The following is a 22,366-nucleotide window of genomic DNA, read 5'->3' on the forward strand; positions in this document are numbered from 1 at the left end:
AAAAGATCCCACCGGAATTCAATAGTCATCTTCATAAATGAACCAACACATGAAGTATCAAGCATGGTTCGATCATTACAAGAAAGCCGAGCATAAAAGTTTTGGATAATAATTTCTCTTGAGAGCTCATGATTGGGGCATGAATATAACATTGACTTAAGCCTCCCCCAAGCTAGTGCGATACTTTCTCCTTCACGAGGCCAAAAATTATATATATAATTCCGATCACGATGAACTAGATGCATAGGATAAAATTTTTGGTGGAACTCCAATTTCAAATGATTCCAATTCCATGATCCAATATCATCACATATCCTATACCATGCCAATGATTTTCCCTTCAATGATAAAGGGAAAACCTTTTTCATCACTTCATCCCTGGGTAAACCTGCAAGCTTAAACAATCCACAAAATTATTCCACATATATCAAGTGCATATCAGGATGTTTGGTTCCATCTCCTGCATAAGGATTAGCTAGAAGTTGTTCTATCATGCCCGAAGGAATTTCATATTCAATATTTTCAGTAGGTGTAGTAGGTTGAGGGGTTACTAATTGTGGTTATGGATGAGGTGAAGATACCCCGAACAAACCCCTCAAAGCATTGTTTTCCATAGTAACAAGTGAGAATAAATTTCAGCACACTATATAAATGTTTCCTTACCAAATTCCATGTACCAAAAGCGCTTCACTCCCCGGTAACGACGCTAGAAAATAGCCTTGATGATCCACCAGTATAGGGGATAAATTGTAGCTCTTTTCGATAAGTAAGAGTGTCGAACCCATCGAGGAGTAGAAGGAAATGACAAGTAGTTTACAGTAAGGTAATGTCTGCCAGTGCTGAAATTGTAAGTAACAGAGTAGTGTGATAGCAAGATAATTTGTAACGAGCAAGTAACGGTAGTAGTAACAAAAGTGCAGCAAGGTAGCCCAATCCTTTTGAGGCAAAGGACAGGCCTAAACGGTCTCTTATGATAAGCAAAGCATTCTTGAGGGTACACGGGAATTTCATCTAGTCACTTTCATCATGTTGGTTTGATTTGTGTTCGCTACTTTGATAATTTGATATGTGGGTGGACCGGTGCTTAGGCGCTGTTCTTACTTGAACAAACCTCCTACTTATGACTAACCCTCCCGCAAGCATCCGCAACTACGAGAAAAGTATTAAGAATAAATTCTAACCATAACATTAAACTTTTGGATCCAATCGGTCCCTTACGAAATAGCGCATAAACTGGGGTTTAAGCTTCTGCCACCCTCGCAACCCACCATCTAATTTCTACTCCACAATAAATTCCCTTACGCCCAAATATGGTGAAGTGTCATGTAGTCAACGTTCACATGACACCACTAAGGGAATAACACCATACATACTATCAAAATATCGAACACATATCAAGTTCACATGATTACTTGCAACATGATTTCTCCCGTGACCTCAAGAACAAAAGTAACTACTCACAAATGATAAACATGTTCATGATCAGAGGAGTATTAAATCGCATAATGGATCTGAACATATAATCTTCCACCAAATAAACCATATAGTAATTAACTACAAGATGTAATCAACACTACTAGTCACCCACAAGCACCAATCTATAGTTCCGGTAACAAGAATGGACACAAGAGATGATGATTTCCCTCCCCAAGATGGGAGAGTTGTTGGTGATGATGATCGCGATCATTTGCCCCTCTGGGAGGGAAGTTCCCCTGGCGGAATCGCTCCGCTGGAGGGCAAAAGTGCTCCTGCCCATGTTCCGCCTCGAGGCGGCGGCGCTTCGTCCAGAAAGTCTCCCCCTTATTTTTTTTCTTGGTCAAAATGACCTATGTACCAAAAGATGGGCACCGGAGGTGGGCCGAGGAGGCCACAACCCACCAGGGCGCACCTAGGGGGGCTGGCGCTCCTAGGTGGGTTGTGCCCACCTGGTGGCCCCCCTCTGGTGTTTATTGGCTCCGGTATTTCTTAAATAATCCATAAAAATATTCGTGATGTTTCACCTCAATTGGAGTTGTGCAGAATAGGTGGCCTGACGTAGCTTTTCCATGTCCAGATTTCCATCTGCCGGAATTCTCCCTCTTGGTGTGTTCCTTGCAAATTATGATAGAAAAGGCACTAGAATTACTCCAAAAAAGCATTATTATGGATAAAACATTATAAATAACAGTAAGAAAACATGATGCAAAATGGATGTATCAACGACATATAGAACATATACACCAGAGCAACAGATTGCATGGTAAAATTACATAGCACAATTCACTAGAATTTGTGAAGGAATGGCAGGAGCAGCCCATGCAACGGGTAAACCGAGCATGCTTAACCGGCGTAGCCAGCAAATGTCATGGTGCTCCTCCATGATTTGGGGGTCAGCACGAAAGGCAGCCATCGCAACCTCATCCGCACATGCGGCCGCGATTTGCTTCTCCGCCGCCAAATGCTCCTTGAGATCCTGGCTATACTGCGTGCACCATGACTTAGGGCGGCGCTTATTTGGTGGAGGGGTCGATGATTTGGGTGGAAGGTGTCGCGCTCGCACCCGCGGTTCGGGCTTGTGGGATGTGGAAGGAGGAGGAGGATGGGGGTCGGGTGTGGATTACCTGCCTGGATAGACAAGGCCGAGCAGCGTGAAGGAGGGTCGCCGACAAGGAGGCGACGCTTCAAGCAAGGAGTGAAGGTTTCAACATGGAAAGGAAGGTGGAAACTAGGGAAATGTGGCTTTTGTTAAGGGGGAGGGGAAGGGGAGGTAGAAATTTCTGCGAAAGCCAAAAATTTGGAATCACTTCAGCGAAAAAACTGGTATGCAAAGTGTCATCAGACACAGTCCCTTATTCAGAACTGTGTACGATATGGGAACATCACAAACGATTCAGAGAGCTTAAACCGTGTGTGATGAGTTTGAACGTCAAAAATTTTGGTTCGAATTTCCATGGTTATAGTGGTCATCCACGTCATTGCATAATTTGGGTACACAAAGGAGACTACATCACACCCACACTTATTAATCGAGCAAGTTCAGCAATTAAATAGAGCTAGCTGACCTGAACTTTACTCTAACAAATTAAAGACCGGCACTCTTAATTAAACAAAACAAAGAGTACTAATACGGCTTGTGCTCGTCGATCTCCGCTGCCTCCTCCATGTCCAGCTCGCGCCCGACGATCTCCTGGGGAATGGGCTCCATGGCATCCACCGCACCATACTCGGCAAGCATCTCACCATCCGCGTCATCCATCTCTTTGGAAAAGGCTGCCACGAGCTGGGCGTGGGCGGACCCGATCTGGGCTTTGACGGGCTCCGTCGTCGCAAGGTATGCGGTGGAGGAACAGACGGCTGCTCGAACGCTCTCGGCGATTGCCAGCTCTTCGGCCGTGGGTTGCCAACCTTGTCGGAGAAGATTCGTTTGATTTGTGCGGTGACCGCCAGGAGCTGGGGGTGGGCGGCCTCGACATGGTCGTGGGCGGCCTCCATCAGGGCTAAGGCCACCGCTGTGGAACGAACAGCTGCTATGCCACTCTCGCCAGTTGTTATCCCCAAGCCTGATGTTGCTGCCACCACCTAAGAAGCAACAACGGCCGTTTGGGCTGCCTTGGCCACCTGATCACAGATTGCGGTCGCGCTCATGCACCTTGTTTGCACGCGCATGGCAGCTGCGGCTGCGCTCTTGCCGGAGTGGGCCACCGAAGTTGCCCTCATGACGCGGGTCCACGTGCCCATCTTTCACTAGCGATGATTGAACAGTGAAATGATATTTGGGGAGAGACCTAGTGTTCTTGAGACGCCGGATATGGACTATAGCCGACGCACCTTCTCGCGTAAGCCATAGGCGTACTATACACCGACGGTGCTCCAGGATATTTTGTGTTGCATCTCACACGGTTGGTGATAATAAACTGTGTGCGATCTACTTGATTTTTCATCTTGATTTGAATTACATAATGGGATCACAGCGGCAATGGACGGTGTTTGAATTGCTAGACCTTTTATCTGGAGTGAACATGCAACTATACGTGTGTCGTAAAAGAATTGGAATTATTCAGGGTTTGTTTGAACATTTCATACATTAAATTGGTTTTCTAGCCATTTCAGGTGCACAATTCAAAATTAAACTACATGCACATGCTCCGGTGCACCAACATGGGTTGTAAAATCATATATGTGCTCATGGGTTTATGCTTATCTCCCATGCAAGAAATGGGGATGAAATTCGAACACCACGGCACCGTGGCTCTCCAGCAAACGTCGATGTACCTGCTTTTCAAATTCTAGTAAATCCAAAATTCGTCCGAAATTCATGAAACTTGGCATCCTATCATGGAGTGGCATCAACATGTCGTGGTAAAAAAAAATCCCATTTGCGGCAGGTTTGGGTATAAGCTTCTCATAAACCAGAGCTTCTCACAACAAGTGTGATGGTTTCAGTAGGGAATGTTTCACCTTTCTGGACAAAATGATATCCATTGCCTCTTCTCGATTTCAAATTTTTTCCTAGTGTCAACAAAAAAAACATGAGTGTTGTGTCATTTTTTGGGATTTTCAGGGTTTGCTTGGACATTTTTATACATTAACTGAGTTTTCTATGTATTCATGTGCATAATTCAAATTTGAACTATTGCCACATGCTCTAATGCATATAAATTAGTTGAAAATTGAAATATGTGTCCTTGGTTGCCTGCTTAGGTCCCATGCAAGAAACGGGAATGAATGTCAAACACCCTGCCACCGTCACTCGGCCGCAAACATTGAGATACCTAGTTTTTAAATTCTACTAAATCCAAAACTCATCTGAAATTCATGAAATTTGGCATGCTATCATGGAGCGGCATCAACATGCCATGGTAAAATTTTGTCCCATTTGGGGCAGGTTTGGGTATATGCTTCTCACAAACCAGAGTTTCTCACAACAAGCATGATGATTTCGGTAGGGAACGTCCCACCTTTGGGGACAAAACGATATCCATTGCCTCTTATTGCTTTCAAAACATTTCTCGTGTCAACATAGAACAACAGGAGTGTTGTGTCAAATTTTATGATTTTTCGCGGTTCGTTTGGACATTTTTATGCATTAAGTGAGTTCTCAATGCATTTATGTGCATAATTCTAATTTGAACTACATGCACATGCTCCAGTGCATATAAATTGGTTGAAAAAACAAATGTGTCCTTGGGTGCATGCTTAGGTCCCACGCAAGAAATGGGAATGAATTTCAAACACTATGGCACTATTGATTGCCCGCAAAACATTTAGATGCGTGGTTTTTAAATTCTAGTAAATCCAAAACTCGTCTGAAATCCAAGAAAGTTGGCATGCTATCATGGAGCGGCATCAGCATGCCTTGGTAAAAATTTTGTTCCATTTGGGGAAGGTTTGGGTATATGCTTCTCACAAACCAGAGCTTCTCACAACAAGCATGATGGTTTTGGTAGGGAACGCCCCACCTCTGGGAACAAAACGATATACATTGCCTCTTTCTGCTTTCAAATATTTTCCCGTGTCAACATAGAACAACAGGAGTGTTGTGTCATTTTTTGTGATTTTTCGCGGTTCGTTTGGACATTTTTATGCATTAACTGAGTTTTCAATACATTTATGTGCATAATTCAAATTTGAACTACATGCACATGCTCCGGTGCATATAAATTGTTTGAAAAATCAAATTTGTTTCCTTGGGTGCATGCTTAGGTTCCATGCAAGAAATGGTAATGGATTTCAATCACCAAGGCACCGTTGATTGCCGCACAACATTGAGATACCTGCTTTTTAAATTCTAGTAAATCCAAAACTGGCCTGAAATTCCTGAAACTTGGCATGCTATCATGGAGCGGCATCAACATGTCGTGGTAAAAATTTTGTCCCATTTGGGTCAGGTTTGGGTATATGATTCTCAAAAACCAGAGCTTCTCACAACAAGCATGATGGTTTCGGTAGGGAACGTCCCACCTTTGGGGATGAAACGATATCCATTGCCTCTTATTGCTTTCAAAAATTTTCTCATGTCAACATAGAACAACAGGAGTGTTGTGTCAATTTTTGTGACTTTTGGGGTTCGTTTGGACATTTTTATGTATTAACTGAGTTTTCAACGAGACGAAAAACATTCATGTTGAACGTTTTTCGATTCGAAGCCATTTTGAGGGCGGAATCTTTAACACAAAACAACCGATTGGTGGCGCTACCCATCAGACACGTGTCTGGTGGGGCACGCCATATTTTGCCTCCTGGCTGGGCTGCATTCCGATGGCTCTAACTTTTTGTAACACCCCGAGAAAGATGCGCCAGGTGTCTTCCAGTTATTCTCTGTCTTTGCCATGTCATTTGCTTGTGTGTTGCATCTTGCCATGTCATCATGTGCATTGCATCTGCATGTTTTCAAAACTTGCATCTGTCCCGGTCTCCTCGTTCCGTCCGTTGTCCGTTCTGAGCCCAGACACACTTGCACGCGCCCATGGCATGTCCGAAATATTATTTTGTAAGTGGCCGGAAAATGTTCTCGGAATGGGTTGAAAGTTGGCATGCGGTGTTTTTATGTTGTCAGTAGGCCGCCTGCCAAGTTTCATCGCATTCGGAGTCCATTTGACGCCCCAACGGATAACTGTAGGGGCATTATAGCCGGTCTAACATCGGACGTTTTCGGTCTCCGGAAACAGTCGCCGGACCTCTCTCTCGTCTCTTCTCTCAGCTCGAGACCGTCTTCACAGCCCACTACCTACCGCCAGGCTCAACCTAACCCTCCTCACATCTGAAGCCGTCCGATTGTTATCGGAGGGCCTTGAAACCCCTCCTAACCGCCTGACCCCCTCTTTGCATCAGTGCATCGAACCTCGAGTGCGCGTCCGAAAGCTGACCCGGACCCGACCCGAACTGTCGCTACCATTGTGTTCGGATCATCCCCAAACATCTACAAAATATCTCTGTTTTCTTATTTAGACTCACTATCTTTTTATTTCTCGACCGTCCGATTAAAATCGGAGGGACCAAATACTCCTAACCAAAATCCTCGTGCTATATAAATAGATGGAACACTAGTCTTGTCCCATCCATCCACCGAATCCCTCTGCCGCCGCCGCCTGAAAACCTCCCTCTTTTTCCTCGCGCAGCCAGTCAACTCCCTGCTTTCTTCCTTGGGATCACTCCCGATCCAAAAATTCACCAACCAGATCCACCTTCCTTTCCTCCTGTAGCACTCAACTCCTCTTGATCCATGCCATGCCTCCTCTTCTCAATCTCCACCGCAAGCCCCCGCTTGCCGGCACTCTATCTGGACCGGCGCCATGCCTGCACCTCCCGAGGGAGCCTGTCATCGCCCCGTTCACTGCTTCCCAGAGTTATTCACCACGAGGCCTTCTTCGAGCCATGGCGCGCCAAGGTCTTCATCGTCTCGCCTCCCTCGCCTCGCTGCCTCATCGCCGCGGTAACAACAGCAGTTCGCAAGCCTCGGCACCTCTCCTGCTCTACGCGCCCGTCGCTACTCCTCGAGCCCCCTGCTTCACCCTACACCGAGCGACAAGACGTGCCGTCGCGCATTGACCCATCCTCTGCCTTGCGCTAAGCTCGCCCGAGCATCACCTCCATGGAGCCCGAGACGCGCCTCTGGAGCTCCATCCTTGCGCCCGATCTGCTCCAAGGCCGGCCCTATGCAGCTCTCCAACGCCCTGCTGTCTCCCTCGCCGTCTCCTTCTGCACTTCCTCGTTTTCTTCTCTGAATTCCCCTATCTTCGTTCTGCAGGCAACAGCGAACGTCGTGGACACCAACCACCAAGCCGTCGCCTTCCTCCGCCGACATTGCTTGTCTTCGGCCGGATCCCGCCGTCAGGGCCCCGTCCCCGCCGCCGGCACCCCCAAGTCCCGTTGTCACTTCCGTTCCCCTACCATGGCGCCTCGACCTCCTCTGCTTCCCGCTCACTCGCTCGTTGACTGCAGCCACGCGCTCGTGCGGTGCCTCGCTGGGCCGCTGCCAAGGCCCAGCCTACTTCCCCATGATCTGAACTCCTCCAGTCCTAAACCGAGCAGGCCAAGGCCCACTGGGTGAGGCCACCCCCTCAGCGCCCCTTCTTTTGTTTTTTTCTTTCTCCTGTTGGGCCAGTCTGCAGTTTCGGCCCACATGTTTTTTTCCTGCCTCTGCGATTTAGCTTTTAATTCTAGCGAGTGTAGTTTTACAGAAAAGGCCCTCATGTTCATACATTTAATATCTCACAATTTATGCATGACATGTAAAAACTTGATATATGAAATATGGCTAGAATTTCATCTAGTTTCACAATATCCAACTTTCATACATGTTTGAAATGTTTAAAATGTTGTTTGGTTAAATTTTCTCCTATGCCATGTTAAAATGTTTTATTTCTTAACTAAATAACCGTAGCTCCACTTTAAATAAACTTTGTATGTAAATGGGGTAGAATATTCTTAGTTTAACATGGTGCACTCACTTTGCAAGTTTAATAACTCTAAAATATGGTTTAGGGCAGAACAGTACCAAACCTTAAAATATGCACATGAGGAGTTTGCAGACTTGTTGTTTGTTGTTCCGGCCTCATTTAAACTTGCCTAGATAGTTAGTTTTCTTTTGCTCCACCTCTTGCCATGTTAGTCAACATTTAATATTGTGGAGTACATAAACGGGAGAGAACTAAATAAGTCATGTGGTGTTTCGTCAATATGCAACTCGTTGCATATGGAGCTCCACTTAATTTGTAGGTTTGCTTGTGCACTTTGCCATGCCATGCCATGTATCATTAAATTGGACATGCATCATACTTGGTTGTGCATCATGCCATGTTCATGTGATGGTTGTTTACTATGTTGTTTGCTTCTTTCCGGTGTTGCTTCTTTGGGTTAGTTCCGATAACGTCGCGTTTGTGAGGATCCGTTCGACTACGTCCATTTGTCTTCTTCATGGACTCGTTCTTCTTCCTTGCGGAATCTCAGGGAAGATGACCATACCCTCGAAATCACTTCTATCTTTGCTTCCTAGTTGCTCGCTCTTTTGCTATGCCGCGATACCTACCACATGCTTTATCATTACTCCCATATTGCCATGTTCAGCCTCTAACCCACCTTGTCCTAGTAAACCGTTGTTTCGCTATGTTACCGCTTTGCTCAGCCCCTCTTATAGAGTTGATAGTTACAGGTGAAGATTGAAGTTTGTTCCATGTTGGAACATGGATATGTTGGGATATCACAATATCTCTTATTTTAATTAATGCATCTATATACTTGGTAAAGGGTGGAAGGCTCGGCCTTATGCCTGGTGTTTTGTTCCACTCTTGCCACCCTAGTTTCCGTCATACCGGTGTTATGTTCATTGATTTTGCGTTCCTTACATGGTTGGGTGTTATGGGGACCCCTTGACAGTTCGCTTTGAATAAAACTCCTCCAGCAAGGCCCAACCTTGGTTTTACCATTTGCCTCACCACCACCTACCTTTTCCCTTGGGAGTCGCGCTCCCGAGGGTCATCTTTATTTTAACCCCCCGGGCCAGTGCTTGTCTAAGTGTTGGTCCGAACCGGGCAGCCTGCGGGGCCACCTCGGGAAAACTCGAGGGCTGGTTTTACTCGTAGCTTGACCTATCCGGCGTTGTCTTGAGAACGAGATATGTGCAGCTCCTATTGGGATGTCGGCGCATCGGGCGGCTTTGCTGGTCTTGTTTTACCATTGTCAAAATGTCTTGTAAGCGAGATTCCGAGCCTGATCGGGTCTTCCTGGGAGAAGGAATATCCTTCGTTGACCGTGAGAGCTTGTGATGGGCTAAGTTGGGACACCCCTGCAGGGTTTTGGACTTTCGAAAGCCATGCCCGCGGTTATAGGCAGATGGGAATTTGTTAATATCCGGTTGTACATAATTTCAAACTTAATTAAAATGCATCAACCGCGTGTGTAGCCGTGATGGTCTCTTTCCGGCGGAGTCCGGGAAGTGAACACGGTTCTTGTGTTATGCTTGATCGTAAGTAGTTTCAGGATCACTTCTTGATCATGATAGCTTATCGACCATGCTTTGCTTCTCTTCTCGCTCTCATTTGCGTAAGTTAGCCACCATATATGCTAGTGCTTGCTGCAGCTCCACCTCACTACCTTTTCCTACCCATTAAGCTTAAATAGTCTTGATCGCGAGGGTGTGAGATTGCTGCGTCCCGGTGACTCACAGTTTACCTCCAAAACCAGTTGCAGGTGCCATTGATACCAGTGCAGATGACGCACCTGAGCTCAAGTGGGAGCTCGATGAAGATCGTGTTCGTTGGATTGTTTTTGTTTCCTTTCGATCAGTAGTGGAGCCCAGTCGGGGCGATCGGGGATCTAGCATTAGGGGTTGTCTTTCTTTATTTGGTTCTGTAGTCAGACCTTGATTGTATTCTGGATGATGTAATGCTATATTCATGTATTGTGTGAAGTGGTGATTGTAAGCCAACTCTTTATCCTTTTCTTGTTCAGTACATGGGATGTGTAAAGATTACCCCTCTTGCGACATGCCTACAATGCGGTTATGCCTCTAAGTTGTGCTCCGACACTTGGGAGATATAGCCGCATCGTGGGTGTTACACTTTTGTATACTAACTTGGATTGATATGATTGTTATATCGAAATCGACCGATTCGACGAGACGCACCACTTTTGTGTTGAAACATTTCTCATACAAGACCATCTTGGAGGCTTAATTGGCCGAATAATACACTGAATACAAAATCATAGTACTTTGAGCATAGTTTCGGCCCTTGAGATGAGATCGGATGGAGATTGCCCAAACTTCAAAGATGTTCATGTCGACAATATGGAACTTTTTCATGTAGATCTCTTCTTCATTTGAGGCCATCTTAATCAAGTTCTTGACCATGCCAGAAACTGGTGTCAACACACCCATAGTGCTATATTCATGTCTTGCGCTCAGGTATTGCATGGGGGTTGAAAAAACTGAAGTGCGTTAAAAAGTATGAACCAATTGCCTGGCTGACATCGGGGTACTACATGATTTCTACTTCCTGTTAAGAAGATGGAGCATGACAAGGCTATATGATTTTGTAGGGATAACGTTCTTTCACATTAATATTTCGAAAGACATGATTATTTGTTGGGATGCCTGAGTATTAATGTCTTTATGTCAAATTATAGACTATTGCTTTGAATCACTCGTGTCTTAATATTCATGCCATGACTAGATTATATGATCAAGATAATGCTAGGTAGCATTCCACATTAAAAAATATTTTCTTTTTACCATTTACCTACTCGAGGATGAGCATGAATTAACCTTGGGGATGTTGATCCGTCTCTGCTGTATCTATAATTTTTTGTTGTTTCATGCCAATATCTATAATTTTTTGTTGTTTCATGCCAATATTCTACAACTTTCATATATTTTGGCAACATTTTATATTATTTTTGGGACTAACATATTGATCCAGTTGATGTTTGTTGCAAGTTTTTTGTTTCGCAGAATACCCATATCAAACGAAGTCCAAACACGATAAAAAATTTACAAATATTTATTTTGGAATATATGTGTGAAGGAAATATGCCCTAGAGACAATAATAAAGTTGTTATTAATATTTCCTTATATCATGATAAATTTTTATTATTCATGCTAGAATTGTATTAACCGGAAACTTAGTACATGTATGAATACATAGAGAAACAAAGTGTCACTAGTATGCCTCTACTTGACTAGCTCGTTAATCAAAGATGGTTAAGTTTCCTACCCATAGACATGAGTTGTCATTTGATGAACGGGATCACATCATTAGAGAATGATGTGATTGACTTGACACATCCGTTAGCTTAGCACTATGATCGTTTAGTTTATTGTTATTGCTTTGTTCATGACTTATACATGTTCCTGTGACTATGAGATTATGCAACTCCCGAATACCGGAGGAACACTTAGTGTGCTATCAAACGTCACAACGTAACTGGGTGACTATAAACATGCTCTACAGGTGTCTCCAATGGTGTTTGTTGAGTTGGCATAGATCTAGATTAGGACTTGTCACTCCGTGTATCGAAGAGGTATCTCTGGGCCCTCTCGGCAATGCACATCACTATAAGCCTTGCAAGCAGTGTGACTAATGAGTTAGTTGCAGGATCTTGCATTACAGAACGAGTAAAGAGACTTGCCGGTAACGAGATTGAATTAGGTATTGAGATACCGACGATCGAATCTCGGGCACGTAACATACCGATGACAAAGGGAACAACGTATGTTGTTATGCAGTTTGACCGATAAAGATCTTCGTAGAATATGTAGGAACCAATATGAGCATCCAGGTTCCGCCATTGGTTATTGACCGGAGATGAGTCTCGGTCATGTCTACATAGTTCTCGAACCCGTAGGGTCCGCACGCTTAACGTTCGATGACGATCGGTATTATGAGTTTATGTGTTTTGATGTACTGAAGGTAATTCGGAGTCCCGGATGTGATCACGGACATGACGAGGAGTCTTGAAATGGTCAAGACATAAAGATTGATATATTGGACGATGTTATTCGGACACCGGATGAGTTCCGGGGTCACTGGATAAATATCGGTGCCGGGGGTTATCGGGAACCCCGGGGGAACTAATGGGCCAACATGGGCCTTGTGAGAGAGAGAGGTGAGGGCCCTAGGGCTGCCCCCCCTTGAGGATTCCGAATTGGACTAGGAGGGGGTGGTGCCCCCTCCCTTTCCTTCTACCTCTCTCCCTCTCCTTCCTTCCCCCGCTCTTCCCTTGTTGGAAACCTACTAGGAATAGGATTCCTATTCCTAGTGGGAATTCTACTTGGGGGCACGCCCCATGAGAGCCAGCCGGCCTTCCCCCTTGCTCCTTTATATACGGGGGTAGGGGGCACCCTAGAACACACAAGTTGACAGTTGTCTTAGCCGTGTGCGGTGCCCCCCTCCACAGATTTCCACCTCGGTCATATCGTAGTAGTGCTTAGGCGAAGCCCTGCATCGGTAACTTTGTCATCACCATCATCACGCCATCGTTTTGACGAAACTCTCCCTCGGCCTCAACTAGATCAAGAGTACAAGGACGTCACCGAGTTGAACGTGTGCAGATCGCGGAGGTGCCATGCGTTCAGTACTTGATCGGTTGGATCGCGAAGACGTTCGACGACATCAACCACATTACTTAACGCTTCCGCTTTCAGTCTACGATGGTACGTGGACACACTCTCCCGTCATTGCTATGCATCTCCTAGATAAATCTTGCATGATCGTAGGAATTTTTTTTAAATAATGCGTTCCCCAACAGTGACATCCGAGTCAGGTCTATGCGTAGATGTTATATGCACGAGTAGAATACAAAAGAGTTGTGGGCGTGAGTATATGCATATTGCTTTGTAACGCCCCGAGACCGATGTGCCAGGTATCCTCCAGTTATTCGCTGTTGTTACCTTGTCATTTCTTGCGTGTCATGCATTGCATATCATGTCATCATGTCATAAATCTTTTGCATCTCGACTAAATAAAAATGCATAGCTCTTTGATCTATTTAAATCAAGGGTACTCACATGGTGATTTCTCTATATAACATATCCTCCCAATATATTAGGGAGCTATAATAAATATTCTAACACACTTGCAAAGTAATTCCATGTATTTTTTTTCTACCTCAAGTTTGGTCCTCACACTTTGCCCATAATTTTCTTTCATCATTTTCCCGATCTCCACAAAATCCCCAAACATTTTTGGACACTTCTCAAACCCGTCCTAGTTGAAACCATTTGAATTAAATTCAAAGGAATTTGAATTTAATTTTTCATTCATGCCCACTCCTATTTTTCTGGGCTCAAGCTTCTTTTTATGAGTCCAAGAAAATTGGCATCCTGCTCAAATTCTTCTCCTATTTCTCTCTACATTTTCTTAACTCTTTGTTTTTTTTGTTAAACAAGGAGATTAGTCTAAGGGAGAAAAAGAGAGAGCCCAGCCTAGATCTCAGGCAGGCCCATCTGCGCCTAGGCGCAGCCCCCCTCTCTATTGGGCCGGCCTCCAAGGCCCAACCGCGCCCCCGGCCCTAGCCTCCCTGAGGCCTCACAGCCCGTAGTCCACTTCACTAACCTAGCCCGATCCATCTCCCTCCCCGATCCCATCTCTTCCTCACTCGTCTCCCTCTTCCTCCCGTAGCGCCTCTAGAGGAGTAGTGCAGCAGCGCCTCCTGCCTGATTCCCCAACACCGCCCCTACCGGAGTCCCTCGCCTCCACCACCCGATCCAGCCGGCCTCCGCCACCTTTGCCCGTTCCCGGCCGGATCCCGCCAGCAGGGTCCCGTCCCCGCCTCTGTTTTGCTCCACCACCATCGCCTCCGGGTGTTGCACCGGCGTTCTACCTCATCGGAGTAGCCCAGCGGACCAGGACGCCCCTACTGCACCTCTCATTTTCTCCCCTGGTTCCCTTCCTCTTTGACTCTCTCTCTGTCTCCCGACTCAAATCACTCCCTCTCTCGTCTCTGTAACAGGAAGCCCCGAGGAGCCGCCCTCGTCCCTAACGCCGGCAAGCTCGCTGATGTCCTTGTGCGGCAACACTGGTGCGCCCACCTCCGCACACCCACCTCGTCGGACCCCTACCCCGGCTCCATCTCCACGCGAAGACCGCCCGCCTCTGCTCATGTCGAAGCTTCACCTGCAGCTCTGCATCACTTGTGCCTCCTTCCCGGGCAGAGAAGATCTTGTCTGAGCCGTCCCCTTTGGTCAACCCGGTTGCTACCATCGCTGCCTTAAACTTCCCTGGTGCAGCTCGTTTCCAATGAATGGCGGCCTGAGGTTTACCTCCACGCCAAGTACCACGACCTGCAAGGCCGAGAACGCCAAGCACCCCTTCAAGCTATCAAGACCGCAAGCACCAAGTAACACGCTGACCCTCGAAGACTTCGGATTCGACAAGTCTGATGACGCTCTTGTACAACTACGTTGCCGAGACCGGAACCGGCAAGACCGACGACACGGAAACGCCAAGTACCCCTACGCATGAAGACGCCTATGAACGTTTTGCGATTCACCAAGTACCACTATGGTGATATGAACATCTACGAACCGTGTTCAGCTACCGTTTCCTACCTAGAACGACTACCGTTGACGTGCTTTTCGCCCGAAGGAATCGGAGTCATCAAGTACCTCTCCGAACGAACGTGAACGACTACCGTCGCAAGAACGGGACCGGTAAGTCCGAAGACCCCAAGTACCACGACACCGATCACATGAACATCTATGGAAACTCGGGTAACGATATACATGTACCACTACCATCGCCGAGATCGCGAGAACCTCTACCGTTGACCCTAGAGCATGCGAGAACGACTACTTCCCCTACCGCCGTCGCGAGAACTGTCCTGTTCGCACGCTTCAAAGGTATAACCCCGAGATGACCGCCCGTGGACCGTATGCATGTGATGTGTTGTATGAGATACACCCTATGTTTGCACCGTGTCCGAGTTGTCAGGTGCTTGGTCCTCCTCGTTGCCATGCCGTCCATCTGTGGGAACCCGGTAACCGGGATCACCCCACCATCTTTGGCACGCTCCCGCCACCCTTCCTTTGCACCGGTATCTCCGTGAGCTACCGGAACCGATATGTTGTCGTGGCATCATTTTCGGATTCGTTGCCATGGCACCCCTTTTCTTTCCACCATGGTGACAAATGCTTCATTTTACTCTTGTCAACATTTTCATAAATTGCATAAGCTTGCACATGTCATCCGCATCATGTTAATAACATTTAAAATGGTTTAAATGGTTGTTTGCATTAATTTGCTAAATGCATATGGGGATTTACCGGAATTGTTGTTTGATGTTTCTGACCCCATTTAAATTGCTTAGATTGTGTAGTTTTGTTATGCTTCACCTCTTGCCATGTTAACCAACATTTAATATTGTTGGGCACATAAACAAGATCAAACTAAATAACTTGAATGTGGTGTTTCGTCAATATGCAATGGAGTTGCATATTGAGCTCCATTTAATTTGTCAGATTGTTTGTGAATTTTGCCATGCCATGCCTCATTAAACCGGACATGCATCATACTTTGTTGTGCATCATGCCGTGTCTATGTGGTGGTTGTTTACTATGTTGTGTGCTTCTTTCCGGGTTGCTTCTTGCGTTAGCTTCAGTTTCGTTCTGGAGTTGTGAGGAACCGTTCGACTACATCCATTTGTCTTCCTCATGGACTCGGTCTTCTTCCTTGCGGGATTTCAGGCAAGATGACCATACCCTCGAAATCACTTCTATCTTTGCTTGCTAGTTGCTCGCTCTTTTGCTATGCCTATGCTGCGATACCTACCACTTGCTTATCATGCCTCCCATATTGTTGAACCAAGCCTCTAACCCACCTTGTCCTAGCAAACCGTTGTTTGGCTATGTTACCGCTTTGCTCAGCCCCTCTTATAGCGTTGTTAGTTGCAGGTGAAGATTGGAGCTTGTTCCATGTTTGTAACATGGATATTTTGTTGGGATATCACAATATCTCTTATTTAATTAATGCATCTATATACTTGGTAAAGGGGGGAAGGCTCGGCCTTATGCCTGGTGTTTTGTTCCACTCTTGCCGCCCTAGTTTCCGTCATATCGGTGTTATGTTCCCGGATTTTGCGTTCCTTACGCGGTTGGGTTATAATGGGAACCCCTTGACAGTTCGCCTTGAATAAAACTCCTCCAGCAAGGCCCAACATTGGTTTTACCATTCGCCACCTAGCCTTTTCTTTCCCTTGGGTTCTGCAGACTCAAGGGTCATCTTTATTTTAACCCCCCCCCCCGGGCCAGTGCTTCTCCAAGTGTTGGTCCAACTGAGCGATGTCCGGAGCTACCAGGGGCAACTCTGGGCTGGCCCACCCGACGTCTGGCTCATCCGGTGTGCCCTGAGAACGAGATATGTGCAGCTCCTATCGGGATTTGTCGGCACATCTGGGTGGCTTTGCTGGTCTTGTTTTACCATTGTCGAAATGTCTTGTAACCGGGATTCCGAGTCTGATCGGGTCTTCCCGCTAGAAGGAATATCCTTCGTTGACCGTGAGAGCTTGTGATGGGCTAAGTTGGGACACCCCTGCAGGGTTTTGAACTTTCGAAAGCCGTGCCCACGGTTATGGGCATATGGGAATTTGTTAATGTCTGGTTGTAGAAAACCTGAAGTTGATCTTAAATTAAAATACATCAACCGCGTCTGTAACCGTGATGGTCTCTTCTCGGCGGAGTCCGGGAAGTGAACACGGTGTTGGAGTTATGCTTGATGTAGGTTGTTTCTAGGATCACTTCTTGATCATAGTTGTTCGAACGTGCTTTTGCCTTCTCTTCTCACTCTCATTTGCGTATGTTAGCCACCAAATATTCTAGTCGCTTGCTGCAGCTCCACCTCATACCCTTTTTACCTTACCCATAAGCTTAAATAGTCTCGATCGCGAGGGTGTGAGATTGCTGAGTCCCCGTGACTCACAGATACTTCCAAAACCAGCTTGCAGGTGCCGTTGAACCATGCAGATGACGCAACCAAGCTCAAGGAGGAGCTCGTTGAAGATCTTGTCCTTTGTGTTGTTTCGTTCTAGTTGATCAGTAGCGGAGCCCAGTTGGGGTCGATCGGGGATCTGTGTAGTATTTGGGGTAGTCTTCTTTTATTTTGGTTCCATAGTCGGACCTTGATTGTATCTTATTGATGTAATGCTTTATTCATGTAATTGTGTGAAGTGGCGATTTTAAGCCAACTATGTATCTCTTTCCCTTATGTATTACATGGGTTGTGTGAAGATTACCTCACTTGCGACATTGCTTTCAATGCAGTTATGCCTCTAAGTCGTGCTTCGACACGTGGGAGATATAGCCGCATCGAGGGCGTTACATGCTTGCCATCGCTAGTTGATTCTTGATTCAGTGGTATTGTTGGATGAAGCGGCTCAGACCGACATTACGCGTATGCTTACGCGAGACTGGTTCTACCGACGAGCTTCGCACACAGGTGGCTCGTGGGTGTCTGTTTCTCCAACTTTAGTTGAATCGGTTTCAATGAAGAGGGTTCTTTCTGAAGATCATAAAGCAATCTCTATTCTAAGTTGTGGTTTTGATGCGTAGGTAAGAATGGTTCTTGCTAGAAGCCCATAGCAGCCACGTAAAACTTGCAACAACAAAGTAGAGAACGTCTAACTTGTTTTTGCAGGGCATGTTGTGATGTGGTATGGTCAAGACGTGATTATATAAATTGTTGTATGAGATGATCATGTTTTGTAACACAGTTATCGGCAACTGGCAGGAGCCATATGGTTGTTGCTTTATTGTATGAAATGCAATCGCCATGTAATTGCTTTACTTTATCACTAAGCGGTAGCGATAGTCATGGAAACAATAGTTGGCGAGACGACAACGATGCTTCGATGGAGATCAAGGTGTCAAGTCGGTGACGATGGTGATCATGACGGTGCTTTGGAGATGGAGATCAAAAGGCACAAGATGATGATGGCCATATCATATCACTTATTTGATTGCATGTGATGTTCATCCCTTATGCACCTTATTTTGCTTAGTACGGCGGTAGCATTATAAGATGATATCTCACTAAAATTTGAAGGTACAAGTGTTCTCCCTGATTATGCACCGCTGCTACAGTTCGTCGTGCCAAGATAACACGTGATGATCGGGTGTGATAAGCTCTACGTTCACATACAATGGGTGCAAGCCAGTTTTGCACAAGCAGAATACTCGGGTTAAACTTGACGAGCCTAGCATATGCAGATATGGCCTCGGAACACTGAGACCGAAAGGTCGAGCGTGAATCATATAGTAGATATGATCAACATAGTGATGTTCATCATTGAAAACTACTCCATCTCACGTGATGATCGGACATGGTTTAGTTGATATGAATCACGTGATCACTTAGATGATTAGAGGGATATCTATCTAAGTGGGAGTTCTTAAGTAATATTATTAAATTGAACTTTAATTTATCATGAACTTAGTACCTGATAGTATTTTGCATGTCTATGTTGTTGTGGATAAATGGCCCATGTTGTTGTTCCGTTGAATTTTAATGCGTTCCAAGAGAAAGCTAAGTTGAAAGATGATGGTAGCAACTACATGGACTGGGTCCGTAACTTGAGGATTATCCTCATTGATGCATAGAAGAATTATGTCCTGGAAACACCGCTGGGTGACAAGCCTGCTGCAGATGCTGCTGACGACGTTAAGAGCGTCTGGCAAATCAAAGCTGATGACTACTCGGTAGTTCAGTTTGCCATGCTTTACAGCTTAGAACCGGGACTTCAACGACGTTTTGAACGTCATGGAGCATATGAGATGTTCCAGCAGTTGAAGTTAATATTTCAAGCAAATGCTTGGATTGAGAGATATGAAGTCTCCAATAAGTTCTACAACTATAAAATGGAGGAGAATAGTTCTGTCAGTGAACATATACTCAGAATGTCTGGGTACCACAACCACTTGACTCAGTTGGGAGTTAATCTTCCTGATGATAGTGTCATTGACAGAGTTCTTCAAGCATTGCCACCAAGCTACAAGAGCTTCGTGATGAACTATAATATGCAAGGGATGGATAAGACAATTCCTAAGCTCTTCACAATGCTAAAGGCTGCGGAGGTAGAAATCAAGAAGGAGCATCAAGTGTTGATGGTCAACAAGAACACCAGTTTCAAGAAGAAGGGCAAAGGGAAGAAGGGGAACTTCAGGAAGAACAGCAAGCAAGTTGCTGCTGAAGTGAAGAAGCCCAAGTCTGGACATAAACCTGAGACTAAGTGCTTCTACTACAAAGGGACTGGTCACTGGAAGCGGAACTGCCCCAAGTATTTGGCGGATAAGAAGGATGGCAAAGTGAAAGGTATATTTGATATAGATGTTATTGATGTGTACCTTACTAATGCTCGCAGTAGCGCCTGGGTATTTGATACTGGTTCTGTTGCTAATATTTGCAACTCGAAACAAGGGCTACGGATTAAGCGAAGATTGGCTAAGGATGAGGTCACAATGCGCGCCGGAAATGGTTCCAAAGTCGATGTGATCGTCGTCGGCACGCTACCTCTACATTTACCTTCGGGATTAGATTTAGACCTGAATAATTGTTATTCGGTGCCAGCGTTAAGCATGAACATTATATCTGGATCTTGTTTGATGCGAGACGACTATTCATTTAAATAAGAGAATAATTTTTGTTCTATTTATATGTGTAATATCTTTTATGGTCATGCACCCTTGATGAGTGGTCTATTTTTACTAAATCTTGATATTAGTGATACACATATTCATAGTATAGAAGCCAAAAGATATAAGTTTAATAATGATAGTGCAACTTATTTGTGGCACTGCCATCTAGGTCATATTGGTGTAAAGCGCATGAAGAAACTCCATGCTGATGGAATTTTGGAATCACTTGATTATGAATCACTTGATGCTTGCGAACCATGCCTCATGGGCAAGATGACTAAGACTTCGTTCTCCGGAACAACGGAACGAGCAACAGACTTATTGGAAATAATACATACTGATGTATGCGGTCCGATGAGTGTTAATGCTCGTGGCGGGTATCGTTATTTTCTGACCTTCACAGATGATTTGAGCAGATATGGGTATATCTACTTGATGAAACATAAGTCTGAAATATTTAAAAGGATTAAAGAATTTCAGAGTGAAGTGGAAAATCATCGTAACAAGAAAATGAAGTTTCTATGATCTGATCGTGGAGGAGAACATTTGAGTTACGAGTTTGGTCTTCATTTGAAACAATGCGGAATAGTTTCAAAACTCACGCCACCTGGAATAGCATGGCGTAATGGTGTGTCCGGATGTCGTAACCGCACTTTATTAGATGGGAAAACTTTGTTTTTGCCACTCTAGTTTTCGCCAACTTTGCTTATGCCACTCTAGAATTTGACATCTCACTTTTGCCACTCTTAGCTTTTGACAATACATCACAAATGCCATTCCGTGGCAAAAACGATAATTTTTCATTTCACTTTTGCCACTCTTAGCTTTTGACATCTATCGCAATTGCCACTCTAAAATTTTTGCTTTTGCCACGGAATGGCAAAAGTGATATATTGTCAAAAGCTAAGAGTGGCAAAAGTGAAATGTCAAATTCTAGAGTGTCATAAGCAAAGTTGGCAAAAACTAGAGTGGCAAAAACAAAGTTTTCCCCTATTAGATATGGTGCGATCTATGATGTCTCTTACTGATTTACCGCTATCGTTTTGGGGTTATGCTTTAGAGACGGCTGCATTCACGTTAAATAGGGCACCATCAAAATCTGTTGAGATAACACCTTATGAATCATGGTTTGGCAAGAAACCCAAGTTGTCATTTCTTAAAGTTTGGGGCTGCGATGCTTATGTGAAAAAGATTCAACCTGAGAAGCTCGAACCCAAATTGGAGAAATGTGTCTTCATAGGATACCAAAAGAGACTGTTGGGTACATGTTCTATCACAGATCCGAAGGCAAGATATTCGTTGCTAAGAATGGATCCTTTCTAGAGAAGGAGTTTCTCTCGAAAGAAGTGAGTGGGAGGAAAGTAGAACTTGAGGAGGTAATTGTACCTGCTACATTATTGGAAAGTAGTTCATCACACAAATCAGTTCCAGTGATTCCTACACCAATTAGTGAGGAAGCTAAAGATGATGATCATGAAACTTCTGATCAAGTTACTACCGAACCTCGTAGGTCAACCAGAGTAAGATCTGCACCGGAGTGGTACGGTAATCCTGTTCTGGAAGTCATGTTACTTGACCATGACGAACCTACGAACTATGAGGAAGTGATGATGAGCCCAGATTCCGCAAAATGGCTTGAGGCCATGAAATCTGAGATGGGATCCATGTATGAGAACAGAGTATGGACTTTGGTTGAGTTGCCCGACGATCGGCAAGCCATAGAGAATAAATGGATCTTCAAGAAGAAGAGTGACGCTGACGGTAATGTTACTGTCTACAAAGATCGACTTGTTGCGAAAGGTTTTCGACAAGTTCAAGGAATTGACTACGATGAGACCTTCTCACCCGTAGCGATGCTTAAGTCCGTCTGAAACATGTTAGCAATTGCCACATTTTATGATTATGAAATTTGGCAAATGGTCAAAACTGCATTCCTTAATGGATATCTTAAAGAAGAGTTGTATATGATACAACCAGAAGGTTTTGTCGATCCAAAAGGTGCTAACAAAGTGTGTAAGCTCCAGCGATCCATTTATGGACTGGTGCAAGCATCTCGGAGTTGGAATATACGCTTTGATAGTGTGATCAAAGCATATGGTTTTATACAGAATTTTGGAGAAGCCTGTATTTACAAGAAAGTGAGTGGGAGCTCTGTAGCATTTCTGATACTATATGTGGATGACATATTGTTAATCGGAAATGATACTGAATTTCTGAATAGCATAAAAGGATACTTGAATAATAATTTTTCAATGAAAGACCTC

The sequence above is a fragment of the Triticum urartu genome, chromosome 3A (assembly GCF_056163025.1).
Source record: "Triticum urartu cultivar PI428250 chromosome 3A, HENAU_Tu73, whole genome shotgun sequence".
NCBI classification, from domain to species: Eukaryota; Viridiplantae; Streptophyta; class Magnoliopsida; order Poales; family Poaceae; genus Triticum; species Triticum urartu.